This window comes from Equus asinus, chromosome 22 (genome assembly GCF_041296235.1).
Source record: "Equus asinus isolate D_3611 breed Donkey chromosome 22, EquAss-T2T_v2, whole genome shotgun sequence".
Lineage (NCBI taxonomy): Eukaryota > Metazoa > Chordata > Mammalia > Perissodactyla > Equidae > Equus > Equus asinus.
In genome coordinates, this window is record NC_091811.1 from 61316800 (window position 1) to 61324093 (window position 7294).

The 7294-nt window shown below is 36.6% G+C and overlaps 1 pseudogene; it reads right to left on the bottom strand.

Moving 5' to 3' along the window:
- Positions 1 to 1220: 1220 nt before the first annotated feature.
- On the bottom strand, positions 1221 to 6002 carry LOC106832933 (ethanolamine-phosphate phospho-lyase pseudogene; annotated as a pseudogene).
- Positions 6003 to 7294: the final 1292 nt, after the last annotated feature.

The following is a 7294-nucleotide window of genomic DNA, read 5'->3' on the forward strand; positions in this document are numbered from 1 at the left end:
CATCTTGATCTTCTTGATTAAAATTTGCCAAGATTCTAGTGACATTGTTTTAGCTTAATGTGCATAATTTCTTTGGAGATCTACAAACAGCTGTCTTCTGTATATTATTATTTTTGAAACTGGGGTGTAGGAAGATGGCAGTGAAAAAGCAGACTATGTATACTCTGGGATCTTTCCTAAGGGATCTGATCATAAGTTATGTGTGTGAAATAAGGAGCTTTACATAGTCAGTGTCCCGTCTTTGTCCAGCTCTGGTCCATGGACTCTTTGTATCAGGATCACGGATGATGCTGAGTAAAATCCAAATTCCTGGGCTCTACTCCTAGATTTACTGAATCAGAAGCTCTGGAACTAGGAACACACTGCTATTTTTTTAAAGTGGTCATCCCTAGGGACTCACATACATAAATCTTGGCTCAAACAAGCAACTTCCTCAGCCTCTCCTAATTTTGATGAACTAATCTGAGCTTATCCATAGTTCTTAAATGAGGAAGGAAACCTTTAAGACAAAGTAAGGCACAACCTATGTTATCTAGTTGAACCATTGTTACGTTTATTGTTATGAACACTACTGCTTAAAATCCTTGAATGTTATCTTCTTGTTTTTGTGAAAAGGAATAAAATCCACACGACAATCTAGCCCCAACACATCTCTTCACCCACATCTCTAGCATCAAGACCCTCTCACTCTCTGAGCTCTGGCCCATCGGTTACTTGTCAGTTGACTGAATGTGCCACACTTCCTCCTAACTCTGGGCCTCTGGAGATGCTAGTCTCACTTCCTGCAACACTTTCTCTCTACTCTCTGGAAACACCAGTCAAATGCCATTTCCTCAAAGTTACCCTAACACACTTCCCCCAAATAAATCCAGCATCCTTAATTATGTAGTCTTATGATACTATCACTATTTACATTTGGTAAAGCATTTTTCATAATCTTAGTTTTATACTTGTCTGAGTCTATGAATAGTGTGTATTGTCTATGTTTGATTTCACATTCTCAGGTTAGATACTATGCTTGGGTCTGGAAACCACTGACAACTAATAGGTGATTAAAAAATATAAGAGACTGAAGTGCTTTTTGATTTGTCAGGATTTTTGGTTTGTTAGTTTGTCCTAAATCAAGGAACCAAATAGACTCTCATGTTAATTTTTTTGTTTACCTATTTTCTTTTATTACAGTCTATTAAATCATTATAAGATTCATATTTGAAGGCACTAACTCTCCAAGATTAATGAACCTATTGTAATTTCCTCTCTAATTTCAAACATTAAAACATGAGAAGAAAAACTGCCAAGTTAACATTAAACTTGAAGCTTAATTTTACAGAATAAATTCAGTACTTTCAGAAATCCCAGGTAAGGAATGAACAGGCTAGAGGTTGAACTAATAATCTCGATGTGGTTTGATCATCACTTGATTTGCTCTTGTTACTCTTTTATCTTTCTATTTACAAATCTAAATGGAATGGAAATTCTACTTTCAGATGGTGCAGCAGAGCTGTTGACAGAAGAGACACACTCACTCATTCGCTGTAACTCTGGACATTTATCTTGCTTTAAAGTGCTAATCTTTCATGCCTTGAGCCTCTTACTGAGCAGTGAATGTTCATCTGTGCACAATCCATTTCTCTTTCCGCTGAGATTTTCTTGGAGTCAGTGGTGCTGTCACTGAGCAATTCTGGATGTGCTTCGTTAGGTCACTTTGTTCTTCATGGAGTATTCTCAGCCTCCATGCAGAGTCTTTCAGTTGTGCCTTCTTCTAAAACTGTTAAAGTCCTATCAAGTTGGTCCACCACAAATTTTGCATCTTGTTCAGTAAAGGGCATAGGTGGTTTTATTTTAAGCACAGTTCTGTGAGGTCCATCAGGACTTCTTTCATTTTGGAGACAATGTGTTGAGTTTCAGCTCTGGCAGGAGTCCTTTTCGGATGGTCCTTAACTAAGTCAATTCTGATAAAAAGGCCAACACCCCTGTTATCGCCTATCAAAGTGTGTTTAGCCTTCTGTTTATTCAGCTACTCAGTAGATAATTTCCTACACTTGTGACATATCCTTGATGGTCTTCATTTTCAATTATATCCAGGATGATCAAACCAACAGCATAAGATACTGGATTTCCTCCATACAGCATTGAAATACTTCGTCCCAGAGAATCGCAGCCTTCTTCAATTTCTCTAGCTGTTACCATCATGGCATTGGCTGGCCGTCGTCCACTGGGTTTCTCATTGCGACAATGTCCAGAACAAAGTCTCAGCCACGTATTTGGAAGCTTCAGAAATGTTTCTCAGCTCAGCCAAAGCCTCACCTTAATTTTTAGTTAATTAAAATTTAGAGCATGACAAACTTAATTATTCTAATTTTTCATCCTTTTATAAAATAAAAGAGCATAGCTTTGTGTTAGTAATGGTCAGTTAGGAAACACACAGCTATTTTAGGTATAGAAGACAGGAGTTCAATTATTTTGAATTAGGGACCTAAATTTGAGAAAGGTAAAAATCAAAAAAAAATTGCCAGAGGAAAAAGATATAAACATAAGTCACAGGTATCCAAATATAAGATATAATATTCAATATGCAAGGAACAGTTACACATAATATTTTCAAATACACAAACACACACACGTAAACATATCTACTCAGCAATAAGTGACAATAACATTAGAAACTTTTAACTTTTCAAAAATCAATAATGCTTTTCAAAGGTAATTTACAAATACGTCAAAAAGTACAGAGAATTAAAAATACGTTTGTGATAAAAGGAAACTCTGTTACTCGGGTACAAGACTAACTAGGATTTAACAGAGAGAAAACTCAAATTCTACTTACTCGTTTTTTTGTTTGCATATCGTATGTTTAACAGTCTGCAGCAAAGGAGTCACAAGCCTTTTTTTTCCCTTGTGAATAAACCTACCATATTTAGCCAACTTTGTAGAATTTTAAGTATATTTCATTGCTTTTATCTAACTCATTATTTGCACTTATTATAAACTCAAGCACACAAAAATTCATTTTATTCATACCTTCTACACATTATACATCTTCAAGTATATTTCATCATTTGCTTTCATATTTTGTTACAACCAGACTCTTCTTTCTTTAAAACAAAATAGTCCCTTTTCATCTCTCTTCTTTTTGTAGATAAACAATAAATAGCCATTACTCTGCACATATGCCCTGTACCTTATACACATTTTTACATTTCTTCAAAATAAACAGGTGTGTAACACGATTCAATGCCTTTATATGTCCTCTTATGTTTGTTTGTTTGGTTATTTTTTGAGGAAGATTAGCCTTGAGCTAACATCTGCCACCAATCCTTCTCTTTTTGCTGAGGAAGACTGGCCCTGAGCTAACATCTGTGCCCATCTTCCTCTACTTTATATGTGGGACGCCTACCACAGCATGGCTTGCCAAGTGGTGCCATGTCCGCACCTGGGATCCGAACTCGGGGCTGCAGAAGTGGAACGTGCAAACTTAACTGCTGTGCCACCAGGCCGGCTCCCTTTATATGTCCTCTTTAGCTGAAGGCTACTCTATAATGTATTACATATGAGCACAGATTATATTTTCCATGAATGTAATTTATAAATTAATTTTAGTTTAAGGTCTTACAGCTACCAAGCTGTAATTGCTTCAAATTACCACTTAAATTTACATATCTGTCCTCATCCTTATGGGTTGAACAAGGTAAGAATTTTATAAGAATGAACTCCTTAAAAGACATCCTTTATTACAGTTTCTCTTACAAGAAAACAATTTTTGTTGTTTATAAACAATTTTTAGAAATGGTATATTTTGCTTCATCCATGAAGTCAATATGAAAATTTAGAATTCATATCATGATAAAACAATAGTCTTTTTTTATGAGAGTTTTTAAGATGTACTCTCAGCAATTTTCAAATGTAAAATACCGTATTGTTGTGAACTATAGACAGCATGCTGTACGTCACATCCCCAGAACATATTCATCCTGTCACTGGAAGTTTGTGCCCTTTGACCACCTTCACGCATTCCTTCCACCTCCCACCCCTACCCCTGGCAGTCACCAATCTGCTCTCTGTTTCCCGGAGATTGGTTTGTTTAGATTCCACATATAAGTGAGATCATATGGTATTAGTGTTTCTGTGTTTGGGTTATTTCACTTAGCATAATGCCCTCAAGGTTCATCTATGTTGTAGCAAATGGCAAGATTTCCCTCTCTTTCATGGCTAAATAGTATACACCATGATTTCTTTATCTATTCATCCATCGATGGACACAGGTTATATCAATCTCTTGGCTATTACAAGTAAAGCTGCAATGAACGTGGGGGTGCAGACGTGTCTTTGAGACAGTGATTTAATTTCCTTCATATATATATACCCAGAAGTGGGATTTCTGGATCAGATGGTTGTTCTATTTTTAATTTTTTGAAGAACCTCTATACTATTTTCCATAGTGGCTGTACCAATTTACATTCTCACCAACAGTGTACAAGGGCTCCCTTTTCTCCACATGTGTACCAGCACTTCTTTTTTCTTGTCTTTTTGATAAAAGCCACTGTAACAAGTGTGAGGTGATATCTCATTGTGGTTTTGATTTGCATTTCCCTGACGATGAATGATGCTGTGCACCTTTTCATGTATCTGTTGGCCATTTGAATATCCTTGGAAAAACATCTGTTCAGATTCCTTGCCCATTTTTAAATCAAGTTTTCTGATTTTTTGCTATTGATAATAATGACATTTTTTACAGAAACAAAAAATAATTCTAAAATTTGTATAGTAGCATAAAAGACCCCAAATAGCCAAAGCAATCCTGAGAAAGAGGAATAAAGCTGAAGATATTACCCTTCCCGATTTCGAACTACAATGCAAGCTAAAATAATAATAATAAAAAGTATGGTACAGGCATAAAAACAGACACATAGACCAGTGGAACAGAACTGTGGGATCCCAGAAATAAACCCAAAGGTATATGGTCAACTTGTCGTTGATTTTGATTTGACTAGGAGACTGAGGATACTCAACAGAGAAAATGCAGTCTATTCAATAAAGGGTGTGGGGAAAACTGGATCTTCACATGCAAAAGAATGAAACTGGACCCACGTCTTACACCACTCACAAAAATTTCCTTGAAATGGATTAAAGACTTAAATGTGACACAGGAAGCCATAAAACTCCTAGAAGGAAATAAAAGGAACATCTCCTTGACGCTGGTCTTGGTAACGACTTCATGGATATGACAACACAAGCAAAGGCAACAAAAGCAAAGCTAAACAAGTGGGATGAGCTAACAAGCTTGTGCACAGCGACGGAAATGATTAACAAAATGAAAAGACAACCTACAGAACGGGAGAAAATATTTGTACATCACATGTCTGATAAGAGGTTAACATCTAAAATATATAAGGAACTCATACAATTCTTACTGATATACAAAGTAAAATATTGTTTACACTGTGATAAAATTAGGAAGAAGACATAAGAGTTGTTTTAAAACCAACATTAGTAACTTTAATTTTTAAAAAGAATCTTCTATTTATCAGAAAGATTAAATTAACTTCTTAAATACAAATTATAAACCCCTGTATTCACAAATTGGATTTTAAAAGACTCATTAAACTATGTTTAAAAGTTCTGAGTATCACACTTTTCTTCTTAGTTTTAACCAAACCAAGGCTATTAGCTGAATTCACTGAATTTTCGAATTAGTTTTTACAGAAAAAATAAAATTACTGTCTTACCTTTTACGGAGCTATTGTGGGGAGAAAAAAAGTTTTCTTTAGAAGCGTCAAAACATTTAAAGCATTGAAAGTTAATCATTTTTTTAATTTCTTGAATTTTAAATTTATAAAATCCTAACTATGTATCAATTAGAGCCTGAGCTCCAAAAGACTGTAAAAGACCTTGAAACCCAACTCACTAAATGCTCGTTCTATGGAGCCTCTCAGATGAACAACTGTGTTCACATCCAAACTTCCTCTGTCACTGCACTTCCAAACTGCCCTTGGTGAAATCATGCCAGTTGGAGAGATTTGCATATGAGTTAGGATTGTAACGTGAGATACAGAGGAAGCAGGTTTTCAGTCTGGAGGGAAGACAGATTTAAGAAACTCCAGAGAACTGCAATAGTCAGTAAGGATTATAGTTGTGAAATCATGTGTCTTAAGAATCCGGTCAAGGGCTAGTCGTCACCAAAGACTAGTGGCCCAAAAGCCGCCAGCCTTGGTAGAAGAAATTAAAATATTCTCAGGAACAGAAAGACAATACTGAGGAATGTCCTTATAAAATTTTGAAAAGGTGAAGTGACGTATCATTTGGCCAAAGGACACTGGTGTGACACGACGTTTTGAAACTCTCAGCTTCTAATCAATTTGAGAGGCCAATTTTTCTGACCTCTCTCTGTCTCTTGCCCTTTGAACTTTATTTTATAAACCAGGGGTCAGCAAACTGCAGCCAGCAGGCTAAATTCAGACCAACATTTGTTTGTGTAAATAAAGTTTTATTGGAACACAGCCTTGTCCATTCTTCACATATTGTTATGGTTGTTTTCAGCTATAATACAGATTTGAGTCGTTGCAGCAAAGACTGGCTCACAGAGACTAAAACACTTACTATCTGGCCTTTCACAGGAAGATTCTTGCTGAACCTTGTTAGAGACATAAAGCCTAATAGCCAATGGACAGGTAGAGAGGATGGTTAGTGGCAAATGAATGCTCTGGAAGATCCCACAAAGGAAAATGTGTACAAATTTGACCAACGACCAAGAAGTCTGGAGTACTCTTTTCTCGGGACAGAGAAGAAAAACCTAATACTGGGGACTCTATGAAATAATTGGAGCTCAGGTTAAGCACAGAACTTTCTTCTTACTCATGGGCGGGGTGGCTCAGCAGGGGAAAACTCTAGCTACCTCAGATGTGCACCCTATTGCAGAGCTGAGCTTCCCATCAGCGTCAGTGAGGGATTTGGCCAAATCTTGCTGAGGACTCTGCTTGCTAAGCTTCACCAGTTTAAGACGTTCAGGGACACGCTGTGTCAGGTTTATTAGGTTGTTACAGCAAAAGAAAATGCAAACCATGAGGAACCATGAAGATTCTCAAAATAGGGAGTCAGGAAAGTTTATTTATAATATTCTGGGTGCTGGAGGTACACATAGGATAGTGTTCACAGGGACTGAACGGATTTTGTCAAATAAGTAACTGCTGAAAGATCAGTGGTCTTTCCTTTAAAGTATATGCCTCTATAGAGTCACTGTTAGGTCAGTTGGTCTGTGTTTTAGCTTGGAACATACATGTCTGAACAAACCAATGTT